At 42.9% G+C, this 21,885-nt stretch overlaps 1 protein-coding gene across 4 annotated transcripts in view; it reads right to left on the reverse strand.

Annotated features, from left to right (window-relative positions):
- Nucleotides 1-20,696, reverse strand: part of SLC36A1 (solute carrier family 36 member 1) — a 167,523-nt gene extending 146,827 nt beyond the window's left edge. For 3 of the 4 annotated variants that reach the window (XM_019840121.3, XM_045036625.1, XM_006927971.5), the window contains exon 1: nt 9,640-9,908. The gene's annotated coding sequence lies outside the window, so the exon portion shown is untranslated. Of the gene's footprint in view, nt 1-9,639; nt 9,909-20,559 lie in introns of those variants that run through there. The other variant, XM_045036611.1, reaches the window with a different exon arrangement.
- Between the last annotated feature and the right edge of the window lie 1,189 nt (nt 20,697-21,885).

Here is a 21,885-nt window from a genome sequence, read left to right on the forward strand (position 1 = left end):
GTGACAGTGCCTGATACCAAGGGAAATGGAAAAAGTGCAAAGTACACATGGGCGGGCTGAGCTCACTCAGCTTCTGTCTCCCAACCTTTCCAGTTAGTGCCCCACTCATAAATTTCTAAATTTGCCACCGCATACCTGGACAGAGCAAAGGTGAGGCACTGCCCGGGATGGGTGGGTAAGATGCAGACAGGTGCTTCCAGGAAGCCTTCCCCGTTCCTTAGGTTGGGAGTAACTATCCCCTCCTTTGAGCTAATTTCTTTGAACCTTGAACAACAGTTATATCGTATCTCTGCCCATCTTCCCCAGGAGCAAGCTCTCAGAGGATGGGAACCTGAATATCCCTCACTGCATCTTATTTTTCTTCTGCGTGCATTAGAAAAAGGACTCTGTTGCATTCAAGGAACCCCCTCCAAATCATCCAAGTCTGCTCAGATTCCCAACCAGGTTCCAGAGCCACAGCTGACTTCCTCTCCCTCTCCACCATGACCTCTGGGCCGGCCTGTACTTTTTGGAGGTCACCGGCAACCCCCATCCCCTTTTCTTGCAACCAGCCTGAAAGGCAAGCAGCTCAGAGGAAGAGCAGGAGCATGAGAGGGCTCTCCATTGGCCCTCATCTCAAGACCTCCCCTCCACAACTCCCCTTGTTTTTATTGTTACGGATTTGCCAACGTTTTAAAGATGGTGAAAGAAAAAACCCTTTGTGTTGTGTGTTGGGGAAAGATGGCGAGGGTATCGTCCCCAGGGTGGATTTTCTCAGTAATGCTACCACAGAAAAGAGAAGAACAACGACTCCTCTGAGCTACACCAGAAGGATACATTTGGGCAGTTCCGGAAGCCTCCAGAATCCTAGGCGCTACATTAAAAGAGCCCTCAGAGGTCGCTCCACAAACTGCGCATTTGACGGATGCAGAATCAATCCCAGAACAATGAAGGAACCTGTCTGCTACAGCCAGGTAGCAGCAAAGCAGGAAACGTATATTGTGCTGCCCTGCCCGAACCTGGAAACATCTATTGAATGCACTGCCACTGGCAATGAGGGAATATTACAATGAAAGGAAGCCAACTTCCTGCCCTCCAAGAATCTGCGATCGAGTGAGGAAAGGAAAGTACACGTACATTAAAGATTACAAATAAAAATCCTTCTGACAGTGGCAGACTGGCATACCTGCCTCCCTGTGAGTGGGCTCTTCCCCAGCCTAAGCCCCGGAGCCTGACGTGCTGTCTCAGATACCTGGTAAGGAGACAGTAATGATGGGCATCACGATACCATCTTGCCTAGCCCAGAGGACAGCTCTGTGCTGAGTGTTCCCACAGGTCAAGTCCCAGGGGACTCTTTGGAAACTGGCCCTACTCTGGCACCTAAGAGATCCAGGGTGATCTCATTTTCTCCCAAGTGTAATGGAGAGAGGACCCACATAACCCCACAAGGAAAGCGCCTGGCAGAAAGCCAGTAAGGACTGTGGAAGTCTCCCAGAGGATCCTGCCCAGCTTCACCACTAGGGCGACTTTGTTAAATACCTAAGAGGGCATCGTTTACTCACATGCCAGAGGGATTCAAAGAAGTCTTCTAGTTCTAGGGCAATTAAACTCATAAGAGGATCAGGGGGAGAAAATCTATAAAATATCTTAACATGACAGTTGAAAGCTGCTATTTAGGCAAGAGCTAATAGGTCAGGTTCTACGTATGGCAGAAGGCCTGGGTTCTAAGCCTGCCTCTCTCGCCAGTTTCCTTACTAACTTGGAACAATTCTTTTATCCCAAATGTGCGGAAAGGGGTAGAGGGCAGTGAACTGAAAGATCTGTCAGCTTCTCTCTAGCTCCAGTATTCCAAAAATCAACTAATTATTTATGCAAACAGAAGAGAATTTCTTTTCCAACATACCAAGTGTCTGGGGAATAGAGCCATCCAGGTGACTCATGCATATTACTGAGGGAGAAGGGACAGAATACGGGGACTGACAAATCCCCCTACTCCTCCCCAACAACCAGGAAACTACTCTACTGATTACTTGGCACAGATGCTCAATTTATTTCAAATACTGCAAAGAGGTGTCTTTATGTTGTATATAAAAACTGAAGTTACCCACAGCACAATATTGGTAAGAAACTGCTCAAAAAAAGAAGCTGAAATCTATAGATCTGAAGTCTGAGAAACAACCACAGGACGTGGGAGATGTGGCTTGGCCACTGCATGCATGCTGAAAAGAAAAAATGAACACTATTTACGGGTTTTAGCTGATGATCAGCTCAACAGAAGTCAACGATTTAATAACAGATGCCAAATAAGCTAATTCTAGGTTGCACTAGGATGAGAGAGAACCCCCGGTAGTCGACAGCACTGTTTTTGCCACGCACGATATTCTGTTCCAGGCAGTACACTATAAACAATGCTAAACTGTTATAGTGAGGGCTCACCACCAGCAGGAGGAGGGAGTGGAAAACACCTAAATGAGGAACGACTAGAAGCAATGAGAAAGTTCAACCTAGAGAACTAGCAACTTGGGAGGTATAAAAACTGCTTCCAAAAGCTGTCCTATGGGTAACACTTGTCCTGTGGGACCTCAAAGATGAGTCAGAAAGAGGGTCAGGAGGTGGGAAGTAGAGGGAGGCAGGCCTGTGGCTAGACATAAGGAAGAGCCTTTATCAGAAGGAGTTGTCCAATGGAACAGACTGCTCTGGGAGACAATGTGTTCCCCACCCCTGGGAAAGTCCAAGCAGAAGACCTTTCTCAGAGCGGTGAAGGAGGGGTCCAAGCGCTCTAGAGAGTGCGGGCAATCACTCCTCGGGAGTTCCTTCTATCACTCTTTCTGGCCATCAAGGAAGCCTCCTCTTGCTCTCTAGCTGTCCACACTGAGTGCTAGCCTCCAAGGCCACCCTGCCTCTGGGCTCCCTTTGATGAAACCTGGTTTCCAAGTCTATTGTGCAATTGAGATTTCTGCCCTGTGGGAGATTTTAATAGCACCTGTTAACTTTTAAATGAGGGGCAAAATATGTGAGAATTCAAGACAAGCTTGTCCTTTATTTTAGGCTCTTGAGGACAAAGAAGAGAGTTTATACATTATGTGTGGCCCATCAACACAAACTCAAAATCTTCATTAGATACTTAGACCCAAAAGGGTGAACACTACAAAGTAAAAGTCTACACGTGCGGTGGGAAAAATTTTTTTTCTTTAAATATACATTCAACCAAAATTGCAGTGAAATATCAACTATCTGTATAATCTTAATAAATTTTACTTTTTTTTCCTTACATAAACTATTTTTTAGTTAGCAATATTCTCATTATTTGAAGGTTTTCCCCCACTTATTTCATATCTACTATTCCCTGAATCCGTAAAGTACACACACTAATGATGTGTAGTTGCAATATAACAGTCCATCATTATATTGATATAATAATTTGCTTCGCTAGCTCCCAACTGTTGGATATGAAGCTTATGCTTTCTTTCTTTTTTATTTTTATTTTATTTTTTTTAAATTTTTTTTTCAACGTTTTTTATTTATTTTTCGGACAGAGAGAGACAGAGCATGAACGGGGGAGGGGCAGAGAGAGAGAGGGAGACACAGAATCAGAAACAGGCTCCAGGCTCCAAGCCATCAGCCCAGAGCCCGACGTGGGGCTCGAACTCACGGACCACGAGATCATGACCTGGCTGAAGTCGGACGCTTAACCGACTGCGCCACCCAGGCGCCCCTCTTTCTTTTTTAAATCTCTTACATCACATCTAATAGGAATTCATACACATAGTTTTTTTTTTAATTTTGGAGATACGCTTTTGGAGTAAAACTAGGTGAATACACTCATTTTTATGGTCCTTGCCACACAAATGATTGAACTAACCTATAGTGTCACTAGGAATATGACTGTCTCTTCATAACTCTGCCAATGTTGGCTTTTATCATTTTTGTTCTTTTAAATGGCTGGGTGGTCCCTTGTACTTGTTTTATTTTACATTTCTCTGATTTCCAGAAAAATAAAAACTGAGCATCTTTCATCCACCTATCGGCCTCATAGTAAGTCACTTTTGAAAATATGAAAATGTTCTCAAAATAACCAAATAAGAGTTTACTGATTGGTTTCTATTCCAAATTCAGTACAATAAACAAGGCCAATTCCAACAAAGGAAGGAGAGTCCACCTATACATGTTTATAGCTCTTCTTTGGAGCCTATGGGAAGGTAGGGGAGGGAAAAAAAGGAATGAAGGGACGGAGAGACAGTACTAAAGTGTTATTTATTTAGCTTCATTATCAAAAACTGAACAATACCTTTATGGGTGCCTTGTAAACACATAAAAATTATCCACTAAAAACTAGGACAATTAATAAGTTCAGCAAATTTGCAGGATACAAGGTCAATATACAAACACTAGTTGTATTTCTATGCAAGTGCAAGGAACAATCTGAAAATTAAGTTGAGAAGACAGTTCCGTTTACAATAGCATCAAAAAGAATAAAATTCTTAGGAATGAATTTAAACCAAGTAGGTATAAGGGTTGTACATGAGAACTATAAAATATTGTTGAAAGAAGTTAAAGGCCTAAAAAATTGAAAAAAAACATCCCAATGTTTACGGTTTAGAAGATTCAATGCTGTTAATACGGCAATATTTCCTAAACCGATCTGCAGATTCAGTGAAGTCCCTATCAAAATCCTAGTTGCCTTTTTGCAGAAATTGACAAGCTGATTCTAAAATTCATATGGAAATCCAAAAGGCTCAGATTAGCCAAAACAATTTTGAAAAAGAAGAACAAAGTTGGAGGACTTCCCAATTTCAAAACTCAGTACAAAGCTACAGTAATCAAGACAATATGGTACTGGCATAAGGATAGACATACAGATCAATGGAACAGAACTGAGAGTCCAGAAAGGAACCTTCACATCTATGGTCAATTGATTTTTGACAGGGTGCCAAGATAAGTCAATGGAGAAAGAATCATCTTTTCAACAAATCGTGCTGGGACTACTGGATATCCACACTGGAACTCTACCTCACACCATACGTACAAATTAACTCAAAATGGATCAAAGACCTAAACACAGGAGTGAATACTATAAAACTCTTAGAAGAAAACGTAAGTGTAAATCTTCATGACCTCAGATGAGGTAGTGGTTTCTACATATGACAGCAAAATCACAAGCAAAAAATAATTGGTAAATTAGACATTATCAAAATTAAAAAACATTTGTGCCTCAAAGGACGCCATCAAGAAAGTGAAAAACAAGCCACACGGTGGGAGAAAACTTCTGCAAATCATATTTCTGATCAGAGACTTAAATCCAGAAAATACAAACACTGTTACAACTCAATAATAAAAAGACAATACAATTAAAAAATAGGCAAAGCATCTGAATAACTATTTTGCCAAAGAGGTGGAAATGGCCAATACCACCTGAAAAGATACTCAATATCACTAGCCACCAGGTAAATGCAAATCAAAAACCACAATGAGATACTACTTCACACCCACCAAGATGGCTAAAATCAAAGACAGATAATAATAAATACTGGTGAAGCTGTGGAGAAACTGGAATCCTCTAACACAGTTGGTGGGAATGTGAGATGGTGTAGCTACTTTGGACAAAAGTCTCACGGTTCCTCAAAAGGCTAAATTACCCAGCAATTCTACTCCTAGGTATATCCTGAAATGAAAATGTATGTCCACAGAAAAACTTGTACACAAATGGTGATCCCAGTATTATTCCTAATAGCCAAATGTGAAAATAAACCTGATGAATGGATAAATGAAATGTGCTGTATCCACACAATACTACTTAGCAATAAAAATAAATACTGACATAATACAAAATACAAAAATAAATTAAGTACTGACAAATACATGTGACAACATGGGTGAACCCTAAAAACATTCTAGTTGAAAAAAGTCACAGAGCACCATATATTATATGATTTTGTTCATATGAAAGTCTAGAACAGAAAATAGATTATTAGTTGCCTACGGTTTAGGGTAGGGAGTTAAGAGGAATTAGCAGTGACACCTAAGGGACAGAGTTTCTTTTGGAGTGATGAAAATGTTCTAAAATGGATTTTATGCACATCTCTGTGAATATACTAAAAGCCAGTGAATTGTACACTTTAAATGGCTGAAGTATATCCCATGCCATTTGAATTATATCTCAATAAAACTGCTTAAAAAAACCAAACAGATTTCTGACCCCAGTGTGATTCAACATGAACAGTTTATTTTTAACCAGCTTCCTAGATGATCCTGATTACAGATGGATTCATATTAAGCACTAGAAAACTACATATGATCTTATTATGATAGGTGTACCCCAGGCCTCACCTCCTACCAGAGTTCATGGATTGGTGATATTTGCAGACTAAAATTGCCACCCATTATTCCTAAACAATTACATTGGGTTAGACTTTGGAACCCAGAGAAACAGCGAATTCTCTAGATGCGTTTTCTTTTCTCTGTTGCTGGGATTCCAAAGTCATGAACAAGGACACAGATTGTGTTGCTATCTGTGATCTACAAGGAGGAAAGTGAAAATCTCTAACTTCCACGTGATCTGCTGTTTTTAAAGGGCATCAGATAAAACTCCATCTAACCTACCACAGAAGTGCATTCCATAATTTGACTCCTGCCTAAATGAGCCTGGTGAGAGGGCTGCTGACCTCAGCAGTCTCTGCCCAGGAGGGGCTAAAGACACAAACACGCTCACTTTTTACCCACAGTCATAAAAACCACTAAACGTCAGAACCAGGCGTGACTTATAGAAGATAAAGCCCCAGCTTCTCATTCAAAGGTGAGAAAACCAAGGCCCCAGCTAGTTAAAGACTTGGGATTAGAATATAACATTCCAGATTCTTAGTGTTTCTATCACACCATAAATTCTCTCTCCTCCCTGCCATCTTCCCTGGAACAAAACTGGGGCCAGGATTAGGTGTGCATGGGGAATTCTGCATAATAAAAGACACAACAAGTTCAGAGTTAGATGTGATTATCACGGCAGAGAAGTTCAAGAACAAAAAGTCAGAAAGGTCACTATGCACACCTATGGTTCTGTAGTTCTTTTCCATTCCATCACTCCTGGAATGAGTCCCCATTTTGGAAATGGTGATCTATGTGCCATGAGCATCCCAGTAACCCAGATAGATTTCTGACTTCACGGCATAGGGAGGCACAGTGGAGTTATTTTCTACTGGAGAGGGTCATTGAGAACTGGCCCTGGGTGTTAAGGCTTCCGAGAGAAATGTTTGGGAGATAAGAGATGGCACCAAATGCAATATCATGTAGTTTCTATTCCGGTACATTTAGAATGTCCCATCCACTGGACCCCACACCCATAAAACAGCTAGCCTTGTGTACTTAGACCCAATAAGGCCTGGCTTAAGGAAGGTGCCTCAGGATTCCTCCACGGCCCCGGATGAGGCAAAAAGACTCAGTGTGAGTTTCCTCTACGGGACAAAGAGAAAAGCTATCCTAGGTGTTAGTGGTTGTCAGCCGGTCACACACTTCTGGAAGGGGTTATCAGAGCCAGGCCAGCAAAAGTAGAACCCAAAGTCCATTTACTCAGCCCAGTTCTAGGACCTTGCTTTCAGGTCATGGTAGAAAGAAATGTATCATTAACAGCACAATGACTCTTCAGAATCCGACCTTGGGAGAGATATCAAGCATTTAAAGAATTGAGACACTCCCTGGGGAGGGAGGAGGAGGAATAATTAAAAAAAAAAATTAAAATTAAAAAACCAGGAGGGGTACTTAACAGGAGATGAGACAAAGGGGAAAGTAACGCGTTCACAAAAGTGGCCATCGGTCCTACCCACCCTACTTCACATTCTCCATGCTAACAAGTCCAGTCCTAGAATTTCACAGAACCCCTGAGTTGGAAGACAACCTAACACTCTATCTAGCCCAAAGCTCTACCCAATACAATAATCTAACCCATGACATTCCCAAAAGTAATTGCCAAGGGACAATTATCTCCAGTGACAGGGAGCTCCATGCTCTGTGTTGCCACATGAAAGAGCACTTATTCTTAGAAAGTTCTTCTGCTCACCCAAAAACCACTTCCCTTTCAGCACTTGCATCCACTGGTCCTAGTTACAACCTCTGGAATACCGCAGAAGAAATGGAATCTGCCTTTAGAATAGACAAAGACAGCTCCGAGCCCATCACGCTGCCACAGAGGTGACGCCGAATGAACGGCTACACGGTTTAAAGGGAAAATAAGGACTCAACGGCAGGTGATTATAAATGGCACCATCAGCAAACAAAGGAAGAGAGACTTAATACCATCATCGCAGCAGCCTCTTCTTCATACAGCCTCCACCCCACAGTCTCAAACTCAGAGCAAAAGATCCAGTCTTTTGTGTTCCCTTTACTTCTTGACAACAAAAAAATCTTTAAAGAAAACATACTCTAAGTGCACATGTGAACGACTATAGACTAGGCCCTTGACAAAGAGTCAAAGAGGGGCTTGATCATGTTTAAAGTGATTAAAGACCGTCAAAATGACTTTCAGCGGTCAGCATTTATCTTGGACATAATACAGAGATAAGAAGAAAGAGGAGGATTTCATGGCAACCCAGAAATAACTGAAGTAGGGAACCGCGTCCTGGACAACTGGATTAATCTTTGTTGCACAGTGGTAGTACTACACACAGGGGAAAACCCTCTCTGATTAGAAAACAGACCCCGATGCACCGAATGTCAGAGCAGACGAGGTCCTTAGGGATTCAACTTCATCACTGTACAGGCTGGGAAACCTACACCCACTCCAGGATGGGAGTCACCCAAGGTTGCAAAGCAAGTGTCAGAGCTAGAACACAGTCTCTCAATTCCCCAATCTCGGCTCTTTCCCTTACACCATGCCGCTATGTTATTTTAGCAAGCCTCAAACGACTGCAAGCAAGTAACCAGTATTCCCCAAATGACACAAGCTACAGAAAACATAAAGCCAAGGCCTTTGCATTCTTCGAGTTAATGGCCAGGGCGTTCCACAGCCCCAGCTGCGAGCCACCTTCTGCAATTCTTATTTCATATCTCAGTATGATTTACACAAAATTGCAGGACGGTTAGAAGCAAAGCCTCCAGAATGATGAGTCTGCAGAAAAACCGTGAACACTGAAACAGGGAACCACACCCAGAGCCAAGCCAATCCGGGAGATGGAGACCGTAGAGCTAAAAAGGCAGAGCTAGAAGAGAAGAGGACAGGAAGAGGGTGCCTTTCCACATGTCAAGTTTTCCGCAGGAGGCAGTGTGGGGAAAGGCGAACAGCCGCTGGAGGTTGGGGCGCAGGTCTGCCACTAACTCACTGGGTGACCTTAGGCAAGCCCCGACCCCTTCCAGATCCTCCATTTCTTCAACTGTCCTAGAATGGGGTTGCACCAAGTGATTTCCCAGGATCCCAGTTCTGGTATTCTATGACCCAAAGACCCACTATTAGCAAGTCCCCGGCAGGGCTCCCACAGGGCCGGTCACTTGTCCCAGGCGACAGGACCCCCTTGGGAAGCGTGGAAGAAGCCCTGGCTGGTAGGTAGGGTGACCTTTCTCATCTGGGCACCTCAGTTTCCCCACCTGTCAAACGGCAGGGGGAGGTCAAGGGATAGAGCGCGAGGGAAAAGGGATTCTCCAGTTGGCCTCATCCTGGGAGGGGTGCCCGCATCTTACCGCGGCTGAGGCGGGGGAGCCGAGGAGATTCGGACCTGCACCCCAAGCCGATCGGTGCCTGACCCGGAGCATCCGCTGAGCCCCAGAGGAAGGCGAGGTGGGTCCTGCAGGAGGCGGTGACACGCCGTCAGCCCCGGCCCATCAGCGCGCGGACGCACCGCTCGGGCTCCGGCTCAGGCTCGGTTCCGGCTCTGGCTCCCGCTTCAGCTCAGCCCACCAGTCCCCGCCTCAGCTCGGAGCCCCAGCCATCCCCCCCCCTCCCACCTTTGCTGCCGGGGCAGCCGCTTCCGGGCCCCGTCACGTGATCCCGGCTCCCCAGCCGGAGACCCGGGTCACGTGTTCCAGCGCGTGGCAGCTCCCCTCCACCGGGGAAGCTCCGGAGCCCGGCTCCGCAGCACCACCTGGCGACCTGTTGCTGACACGGCAGGCAGGGCCCGGGGCCCCGCAGAACGGGGCGGGGCTTTGAGCTCGGAACGTGGCTGGCGAGTCCCCAGAGCTCTGTCCCCTGAGCCGTGCGCTCATTTCTGCACATGGTGTGCTTTCCTTAACACGTTTCGGGGAGCGTATGTTGCTTTTATAATTTAAAAAAATACATCTTTTTAAAAATCATCTTGTCCTATTTTTCGAAGCTTACACAAACTCATTTGTGGTTGCTCCTGGAAATGGGACTGTGAGGTAAGGCAACGTTAACTTTTTAACATATTTAAAATTTTAAATGGATGGCAACATCTCAGTATGTTTGAGGTGTATGTGTTACCTAGCCTTCTCTTTCCTCCTTCTCCCTGAATTTTTCCTTTAAAAATTATGTAACTAACAAATTAATTAATTAATTTGAAATTATGTAATCATTCACACACACACACACACACACACACACACACACACACAAAGGAATAAACTCTTGATAGAGCTACAAAATGGATAAATCTTAAAATAATTCTGCTGAGTAAAAGAAGTCAGAAAAAATATTCCATTTACCTAATGTTCTAGAAAATGTTAAATAGTCTCCAGTGACAGAAAACCTGTGAGTGGTTGCCTGGAGTGGGTGGGAAGGTCAGGACCGGAGAGATTATAAAGGGGCATAAGAAAACTTTCAAGGTGACAAATATTTTCACTACCTTGATTGTGCTGATGGTTTCATAAGTGAATATGGATTTTAAGTTATCAAATTATACACATTCAATACATGCAGTTTAAAAATAAATTTTTAAAAATATGTGCAGTTTATTGTTATGTAAATTATACCTCCATAAAACTGTTAAGATAGTAGAAATTATATATTAATATATTGTTATTATTAGAAATGTTAGACAATATATAGATATATAAACAGTGAAAATTTCCCTGCTCTCAAATTCATGCTTTTCCTCCAAAGACTTACAGTTGCCAGCATGTGAGTATTGTTCTCCATACACTATACTATGCGTTTATAGAAATATTTATACAGAGAGACATACACAGATTTGTGGCGTTAAAATCTAGAATCATGAATAACAGTACTTACTGTTTTGCTTAAGACTCTTACTCTTAACTATCTATATATACTGTCTCAATTATTTCATAAACATATATTACTTTATATATATATTTAAAGCCTTTGTATGTTCTATGACCCATATATATATTTTTAATGTTTATTTATTTATTTTGAGAGAGAGAGAGAAAGAATGCACAAGCTAGGGAGGGGCAGAGAGAGAGGGAGAGAGAAAGAATCCCAAGAAGCCTTTGTGTTGACATGGGACTTGATCTCACAAACCAGGAGATCATGACCTGAGCCAAAAGCAAGAGTCAGTCACTTAACCAACTGAGCCACCCAGGCACCTCACCATATTTTATTTATTTATTTATTTATTTATTTATTTATTTATTTATTTTTACATTTATTTATTTTTGAGAGACAGAAAGAGACAGAGCACAAGTGGGGAAGGGCCAGAGAGAGAGGGAGACACAGAATCTGAAGCAGGCTCCAGGCTCTGAGCTGTCAGCACACAGCCAGACATGGGGCTTGAACTCACAAACCATGAGATCATGACCTGAGCTGAAGTCGGATGCTTAACCGACTAAGCCACCCAGGTGCCCCTCACCCCACCATATTTTTTAAAATGTCTACCCCAGTTGGTTCATTTCACCAGGGAAAGAGAAAAGAATGCAGGTTCGTGCTCAATTCAAAATAGCAAGGTCAGTGAGTTCATCTCATCCCTGGAAGAACCCAGCAATTTATTGACTGATCAGTGCCAGAAACTGTGCTTGGAATGCTTCTGAGCCCAGGTTACCTCCAGGTCTCGAATTTCTTTGATTCTATGGCTCCTTCTGATGTCATGGTCAAGAAAGCCCGATCTTAAGAGAACCAAAGAGCTCCCTGTTGGAATTACTGATGCAAGGGGGACTTTGCCTTCCCCAATTGGCTCCTGGGAGGCACTGACTATAATAAGGATTCTTTCTTATATCTGGCTACCACACTCTTATTAGAAAGACCTTTGCATCATTTTCAGATACTGTTAGGATTCTATCAAGCTTATCATTATGCAGTCATAATTAGAAATTAACACAGTTATGGGGCGCCTGGGTGGCTCAGTCGGTTAAGCGTCTGACTTAGCTCAGGTCATGATCTCATGGCTCATGAGTTCAAGCCCCGCGTTGGGTTCTGTGCTGACAGCTCAGAGCCTGGAGCTGCTTTGGATTCTGTGTCTCCCTCTCTCTCTCTGCCCCTCCCCCACTTGCACTCTCTCTCTCTCTCTCTCTCTCTCTCTCTCTCTCTCTCAAAAATAAACATTAAAAAATTAAAAATTAAAAAGAAAAGAAATTAACACAATTACATCTCCTTGTCATTCCCAGAGAACTTTTCCCAACTATACAAATCCCCACCTCTGCTTCCACAGTTTACTCAGAAGTATAAATGAAGATTCACTGTTCAATATGGATGCATAAATAGGAGCACCTGCGTGGCTCAGTTGCTTAAGCATCCAATTCTGGCTCAGGTCATGATCTCCCGGTTTGTGGGTTTGAGCCCATTGTCGGGCTCTGTGCTGACAGCTCAGAGACTGGAGCCCGTTTCAAATTCTGTGTCTCCCTCTCTCTGCCCCTCCCCTGCTTGTGCTCTCTCTCGCTCTCTATCTCGGAAATAAATAAACACTTAAAAAATATTTTTAAAAATATATGGAAGTATACATAAAAAAGCACTTTGACTCTTTTACTCCTCGAAAACTATGCAAAAGCAAAACGTAAAAACTCTGAAAACTCTATTTTCAGCAAAGGGAGAAGATAGAATCCACAGATCCCGAAATATGTGTAAGGGCTAACAAAAGCGCTGAGATCAGACAGAAGCTATAAAGGAAAATGGAAAAGAAATTCAAAGAGAAGCAAAGGGACCCAGTGGGGACAGATCTCAGGAATGCGACAGTGAAAACGCTCTTCCTGAAGAGGAAGAGCTCACTTAGAGCTGCTCGGCTCTATTTGTTTTGTTTGCAACAATGGGTGTGGAAACAGTTCAGCAAGAGTCAACAAAAGCTCTCCTGAATCTGGTTTGGATCCGGGAAGCCAGGAAGATAAAGATAACAGCAAGAAGCACAGGGATGAGCCATATTTGCAGGAAGCAATTGGTCTATGGCAATGAAACAGAAACGACTGGAAATACACTTGTTGTTGAGGATGTAAAACAACTGGAAGTTTCATCCACTGCTGGGGGGAGTGGACAGTGATGCAACCGCTTCGGAAAGTTGTTTTGATGGTTTTTTATGAAGTTAAACACATGTCCTGTGATCCAGCAATTCCACTCCTAGGTATTGACCCAGGGAGAATAAAAGTGTTTATCCACACCAGGGCCTCGACTAGGGGGAGGCAAGCAAGGTGCCGCAGATGGGACATTTAAAGAGGCACTCACTTTTAGGATTGTACAGGCGCAGGGTTGGCACTTACATGAACACAAGAGCGGGTGCCTCCTTAAATTTTGTGACCTAGGCTTCCTGTCTTGCCTCACCCGGGTCCAGGCTGTGGTCCCCACAGACTTGTATTCAAATTTTCACAGCAGATACCTTAATAAAGCTAAATCAGTGACAACCCACACACTTATCAATAGGTGAATTGGTAAACAAACTGTGGCATATAGAGCAGAAAGGAGCTATTGATACATGCAAAAATGTGGATGAATCTCATTATGGCTAAGTGGAAGAAGCCATACACACAAAACTGCATACTATATGATTCGGTTTATATAAATGTAAAGAATGGGCAAAACCAAATCTAGTGACAGAAAGCTGAACAATGATTTCTTGACATGTGTCAAAGAAACATGTGGGGATTGGCTGCAAAGGGACACAGCTTTCTGGAGTAATGCTAACATTCTGTATATTGATTGGGATGCTGGTTATGTGGGGTTATTTTTTTACTTATTAAATTAAATACTTATTAAATGCAGGGCTCGATCTCACAAACTGTGAGATCATGACCTGGGCCAAAGTCAGACATTTAACCAACTGAGCCACATGGGCCAGGGGGGTGGGGGGGGGGGTGGGGAGGGAACCTAAAATACGTTAACCTGATTGTATATAAATTGTACTCCTAAAGGTTCATTTAAAAATTGTAAAGAGATTACAAGACATCTGGGAAAACCTCCAAGACAAAAGAATAACCAAGTGCACAAACACATGAAGCCTTTTGGAGGAGACCATGCCCATGCAAAAAACAAACACGCAGCCAAATATCCTCAGAGAGACAAGATGTTGCCATCATGACATAACAACGATAGCAACAACAAAAATACTGCTTTTAAAAAATATTGTTAGGGGAAAAAAACAGCTCTTGGAAATTAAGAATGTAATAACAAAAATGAAGAATCAAATAGAAGAGTAAGAAGATGAAAGTAAAGAAGAAATTGGTTCTTTTTCATTAATGAATATTTATTATATGTGCCAGGCACTGGGCCTAAAACAGTGAACACAATAGACAAAAGTCCCCGCCCTTGTGAAACATTTTAGGGAGGGAAGAGAACAAAAATAAATAAGTAATATCCATGTCATGTCAGCGGGTGTACCTGCTGTGGAGGAAAATCAGGAAAGTGGGAGAGGGAGTCTAGAGGCAGAGAGGAGGGATTGAAGCCTTTTTAAATAGTCAGGAATATACTACTGAGAGGTGATATCTCCACAAAGTCCTAAAATAGGGGAGGAAACAATCCCTGTGGACTTCTTTGAGAAGAGCATTCTGGGCAGGGGGAATAGCATGTTCTAGGGGCCCAGGAGGGAATGTGCCTAGCCTATTTGAAGAATTAAAAGGTAGTCAGTGTGTGCATGATACTGTATGTAGAAAACCCTAAAAACTCCATCAAAAAGCTGCTAGAACTGATAGGTGAGTTCAGTAAGGCCTATTCATTCAGATAGGTGAATTCAGTAAGGATACAAAATCAATACGCAGAAATCTGTTACTAATAATGAAATAGCAGAAAGAGAAGATAAGAAAGCAATCCCATTTACAATTGTGCCAAAAACAATAAAATAGCTGGGAATAAGCTTGACTGAGGAGGTAAAAGAACTCTGACAATTATAAAGCACTGATGAAAGAAACTGAAGATGGCAATAAACAAATGGAAAGATATTCCATGCTAACGTATTGGGAAAACAGATATTGCTAATATGTTCGTGCTACCCAAAGCAATCCACAGATTTAATGCAGTTCCTAAGACCCCTAATGGCCAAACAACCTTGAAAAAGAAGAACAAAACCTGAGGCAACACAATCCCGGATTTCAAGATTCATTGCAAAGCTGTAGTCATCAAGACAGTCTGGTAGTGACACAAAAACAGACACACAGACAAATGGAACAGAGTAAACAGCCCAGAGGGGCGCCTGGGTGGCTCAGTCGGTTAAGCGGCCGACTTCGGCTCAGGTCACGATCTTGCGGTATGGGGGTTCGAGCCCCGCATCGGGCTCTGTGCTGACTGCTCAGAGCCTGGAGCTTGTTTCAGATTCTGTGTCTCCCTCTCTCTCTGACCCTCCCCCGTTCATGCTCTGTCTCTCTCTGTCTCAAAAATAAATAAAGGTTAAAAAAAAATTAAAAAAAAAAAAAGAGCCCAGAAATAAACCCATGATTATATGGTCAAATAGTCTATGACAAAGAGGCAAGAATATGCAAGGGGAAAGAGGCAATCTCTTCAACAGATGGTGTTGGGAAAACTGGACAGCTACATGGAAAGAATGAAACTGAACCATTTTCTTATACCATACACAAAAATAAACTCAAACTGGATTAAAGAGCTAAATGTGAGACTTGAACCTATCAAAATCCTAAAAGAGAGCAGAGGCAGTAATTTTTCCGACATCAGCTATAGCAACATTTTTCTAGTTATGTCTCCTGAGGCAAGGGAAACAAAAGCAAAAGTAAACTATTGGAACTACATCAAAATAAAAAGTTTCTGCACAGCAAAGGAAACAATCGACAAAACTAAAAGACAACCTAGTGAATGAGAGAAGCTATTTGCAAATGATATGTTCAATAAGGTATTAGTATTCAAAAATATAAAGAACTTATCAACACAACACCATAAAAAAATAATCCAATTTAAAAATGGGCAGAAAACATAAAACAGACATTTCTCCAAAGAAGACATACAGATGGCCCACAGACACATGAAAAGATGCTCAACATCACTCATCATCAGGGAAATGCAAATCAAAACCACAATGAGATATCACCTCACACCTATCAAAATGGCTAAAATCAAAAACACAACAAACAACAACTGTCGGCAAGGATGTGGAGAAAAAGCAACCCTTTCGCACTGTTGTTGGGAACGCAGACTGGTGCAGCCACTGTGAAAGGCTCCTCAAAAAATTAAAAATAGAATTATCATATGATCCAGTAATTCCACAACTGGGTATTTACCCAAAGAATACAAAGACGCTCATTCAAAAAGATATTTGCACCCCTGTGTTTATTGTAACATAATTTACAATAACCAAATTATGGAAGCAGCCTAAGTGTCCATTGACAGATGAATAGATAAAGAAGATGTGGTATGTATATGTAACAGAATATTACTGAGCCACGAAAAAGAATGAAATCTTGCCATTTGCAACAACATGGATGGACCCGGAGGATATAATGTTAAGTGAAATAAGTAAGACAAGTACCATATGATTTCGCTCATATGTGCAATTTAGGAAACAAAAGAGATGAACAAAGAAAGAAAGAGACAAACCAAGAAACAGACTCCTAACTATAGCAAACAAACTGATGGTTACCAGAGGGGAGGTGGGGGGGGGGTGGTGTGAAAAGGGGATTAAGAGCACACTTATCATGATGAGCACTGAGTAATGTGTGGAAGTGTTGAATCGCTATACGGTACACCTGAGACTAATATACCGCTGTACATTAACTATATTAGAATTAAATAAATACAAGGAGGTCAGTGTGGCTGTAGCAGAATGAGCTACGGCAAGAGAAGTAAATTAGGTCAGAGCAAGCACAAGTGGGCGAAAACTGTATAAAGCTCTGTGAGCCATTTTAAGGATTTTGGCTCTTACTCTGAGTGAGATGGGAAGATATTGGAGGAGTCTGAGCAGATGAATGCCATGATCTGACTTGGGTTTAAAAGGATGCTCTGGGGGCGCCTGGGTGGCTTAGTCGGTTGGGCATCCAACTTCAGCTCAGGTCATGGTCTGGTGGTTTGTGAGTTCGAGCCCCGCATCGGGCTCTGTACTGACAGCTCAGAGCCTGGAGCCTGCTTTGGATTCTGTATCTCCCCCTCTCTCTGCCCCTCCCATGGTCATGCTCTGTCTCTCTCTGTCTGTCAATAATAAACGTTAAAAATTTTTTTTTAAAAAAACAGGATGCTCTGCCTATTGGGTTGATTTAGGAATGGGCAGAAAGGGGAGACCAGTCAGGAGGCAGTTTCTATAATCTGGAATAAGATTATGATGATTTGACAAGAATAAGCACAGTAAAGATGGTGAGAAGTGGTCAATTTCTGAAAAATAGTTTTATGGTAGATTGGAAATGTTAATTGTCGATGGAAGGAAATGGAGTATGAGAGAGAGGAGATAAATACTTTGGCCTGAACCACAGGAAGAGTAGAGCTGCCTTCTACAAGACCAGGAAGACAATGGCAGGAGCAGGCCTCTAGGATCAGTGAGTCCAGCCCCCTATCCTTTGGTGGGGAAACCAAGGCCCCGAGAGGAGGAGCGATGCACCCAGAGTCTCACACAGGTCATGTGTCCCTTTGCTCTAGCAAAGAGCCCTTGCTTCGGAGCCCTTGGCCGCCACATCATACAAAGGTAACAAAATAACATATAGAGAATGATTACATTTTGTTAAGAAAAAAAAAAAAACAGGGTGCATATGCACACGACACAGTCTGTATGCACATGAGTTACGTGAATTTAAGGTAGTGTGATATAAAAATATTAGTAAAGATCCACTTTGTATGCAGAATTTACAGCCTTTAGAATCCCACCCAAATTCAAAATTTCACAAAGTATGTCATAACAGCCAGACTGATGCTCAGAAGGGCACAGTGAATTGTGCTACACTATAACTTCCATACGGCGGCCACTTTGGCTGGGACACAGAAGTGCCCACCTGGTCCTTCTGTGAGAATACAGAGAGAAATGCCCTGGTCACATGGCACTTGTGTGAGAGGTCTGAGTAGTTATTAGCTGTAGCGTGAGCATTCATCATTAGTATAGTTTAAAACATTCTGTAAGCCATAACGATACAATTCAAGGATTCATGAAGCGGCACAAGTGCTGAAAAATGAATTCTAAAATCCTCAGTTTGGGCATGGGTATTGGAAGACATAATATTCCTATAACGAAGGCTGAACACCATCATGACACCACATGCTGAGGACTAGGGAGAGTGCATCCTGCAAAATAAATTAGGAACAGAGTGGAAATGAAAAGCAGCAATTTAAAGCAAAGACCCTGCTAAGGAAGCAAATACCGGCTCAAGTACATAGGAAAAGTGCTGGTGCCAGATCGACCCGTTATAATGTGCCTCTTGGCCAAGCTGTTGTGATTTTTATCATGATCTGAAAGGCAGTGATAATGATAAGATGTTTTACCGCGAGTATTTCTGCGGCAAATGGAGTACGTTTAAAGAAAGAAGAGTATGTTACAAAGCTAAGACACTTAGGCGCTCCGGAGTCCCAGAGAAAAAAATGTACGAGTGCTTCAAAAGCCCCTCCTGTGAGGGGCGCCTGGGTGGCGCAGTCGGTTAAGCGTCCGACTTCAGCCAGGTCACGATCTCGCGGTCCGTGAGTTCGAGCCCCGCGTCGGGCTCTGGGCTGATGGCTCAGAGCCTGGAGCCTGTTTCCGATTCTGTGTCTCCCTCTCTCTCTGCCCCTCCCCCGTTCATGCTCTGTCTCTCTCTGTCCCAAAAATAAATAAACGTTGAAAAAAAAAAATTAAAAAAAAAAAAAAAAAAAAGCCCCTCCTGTGAATCCAGGACGAGTGCTGTGCCACCAATATTGGCATTCTGATGCCTGGGAGAGTGTGTGAGGGACAGAAGATTCTGCAGACACAGACCTGGGAGGCGCAGGTGAAAAGATGGCAAGGGGTGCATCAGTCCGACAACCTGCACTAGCCCCCCGGATTACGATGACAGGAGCGTCAATGCACGTGTGTGAGACCCTTGGAACCAAAGGCTGCTCACACAGGAGGGCATCACAAGAGCATGCTTTAAACGTATTATACTGCTTTAATGGAAGGAAGACTTTCTCAGTGCTGTGCGATGGCCAATGGGGTATCACAAATGGGTTATGGGGTGCTGAGGTATTGACACTCTTGCCCCTTGAAGCAGCCAGGCAGGTCCCAAAGTGGCTAGAGCTCCTGAGACAGTTAGCTCTAACCATAAACAGGCTTTGTTCTTTCATCCTGAGGACCTAGAAAATGTTATTTTCTACATGTTATGATATAAAAAAGACTGGGAAACGCTGGATAAGTAGAGTATCGATATAATTTCAAATGGAGACACTTTTGAGAATGAAAGGGGCCTTGTTAATATTTGCATCAGGACAATCGGCATAGAGTGGGACTGCTCCAGGTAAACTGGGATGTATGATGGAGTAGGCAGAGTAATGGTCTCCAGAGATGTCCACATCCTTATCCCCGCGACGCTTAGACAGCAAAAGGGACTTTGCAGATGTGATTAAAGTAAGGGTTTTGAGATGAGGAGATTATCCTGGATTATCCGGATGCACCTGGTGACATTGCAAGGGCTCTTACAGGAGGGAGGCTAGAAGGTCAGGGAAGAGGCAAGATGCTATTCTACTGGCTTTGGAGATGGAAGGAGGAGCTGCATGCCAAGGGAATGTGGGAGGCTCTAGAAGCTGGGAGAAAAAGGAAGCCGATACTCCCTAGAGCCTCCTGAAAGAACAGTTTTGCTAACATCTTGATTTTAGGACTTCTGACTTCCAGAACTGTACGAGAATGTTTGTGTTCTTTTACTCCGCTGTGCTTGTGGTAATTTGTTGCAACAGCAATAGAAAACCAGTACAAATATTTGTAATTGACAATACATTTATCTCTATGCTTATAGAATTTTAAGCTATAAAGGTAAATAACTAAAACAGGTATAAATTTGCACTAACATTGTACTAATAAATTGAAAACTCATTATATTGTATAGAGAGATGGAAAACTAGAGAACTGAAAAAACAGATGTTAAAAAAGCTTAGCCACAGAAAGAGGGACTTTTCATGGAGAAGGTTAGATGAGAAGACTCCCGTTTTTATTATACATCCTCTGGTTAAAATATTAATAGTCTAAACCTGGGCATGTATGTTTTATTTTGAGTATTAGTTTTTAAAGTAAGGTTGTTTGGGGGGAAGTTTCCAAGAGCTTATTGGGCTCAGGTTCTCCAAAGCTATAGCCCCCGCCCTACCTGAAACCTGCTTACAGATTCCCCCTCATCCACAGAACTTCTCCTAACCTTTTACTCAGCCAACAGCTTCCTTGGCACAAGATAAGGCCAACTGATAGGTCCTCCTGAAATAAGGCAGGAAGAGGCACCATTGGACAAGGAATATTCCCAGGATTGGACCCAGGCAAGGGTCCGAGAGATCTGGAGCAAACCCCCAAAGCCCCATCTGTAGGGTGGGCAGACCTTGACTTTACCTCACAATGCTAACAAAGGGCCTGGGAGAGCTGAGAAGAGAGAAGGGCCTCCTGTTGCCACTGAAAAAGCACTGACATAGGAGCACGAAGGAAAAGGCTGAGGCCAGCTCTACCATTGACTTAGCAAATCCCTTTCAGTCTGGGCTTCCGCCCCTAGCTGCTGAAATGAACAGGGGAAGGAAGCTCACCTCCCAAATCTTCCTCCTTCCAAAGATGACTGGGCGGGCCCAAGGTCAGCCAGAGAGTCATTATGTATCACACCTCAGAGTTTCTCTGAGATGGTCTGCTGCAACCCATTCATTTACACATGGGAAACAGCCTCTGCGAGACAAAGGTGTTCATTCAAGGTCATACTTGGTAATTTCCGATGACCTTCACTTAGACCCTAGGGTTCTATGGTTACCATTTGCATATGAAGACACAGAATGGTACCCGTTTGATAAGCAAATAAATTGTATCTGAGTCTTTAAAAAATCCAATATAAGATGCCATTATGGAAAAAACATAGCAACGACCTCATATAAAAGATAAGCAGTTATATCAGCTTTCTACTGCTGTGTAATAAATTACCACAAGCTTAGTGGTTTAAAACAACACACTTTTATTGTCTCATGGTTTCTGTGGGTCAGGGGTGGCTTAACTGGGTTCTCTGCTTACAGGAACTCACAAGGCTGTAGTCAGGTGTTAGCTGGGTTGTGTTCTCATTTGGAAGCACAACTGCCAAAGAATCTTCCTCCAAGCTCACTTGGGTTGTTGGTACATTTACTTGCTATTGTAGGACTGAAATCCTCAGCTTCTCACTGGCAGTTGGCTTCTTGTTGGCCCTCAGCTCCTAGCCATGTGAGCCTTCCAACATGCCACTTCTCCAAAGCCAGCTGAGCCTTGAGGACTCTAGAGAGAGTCTGCTGGTTATATAAATTCTTAGATGACATAATGTAATCATGAAAGTGACATCCCATCACCTTTGCCACATTCTGTTAGTCAGAAGCAAGCATGGGCCCCACCCACACTCAAGGGGAGGGGATATACAAGAGCACGAATACCGTGAATATCAACAGAGGTGGCAACTTACAGTCTATCCACCATTGTGGTGAAAACTGTAAGTGTAAAAAGACTGAAATCTCTACTCCAGCTAAGACAA

This window comes from Felis catus, chromosome A1, assembly GCF_018350175.1.
Source record: "Felis catus isolate Fca126 chromosome A1, F.catus_Fca126_mat1.0, whole genome shotgun sequence".
NCBI lineage: Eukaryota > Metazoa > Chordata > Mammalia > Carnivora > Felidae > Felis > Felis catus.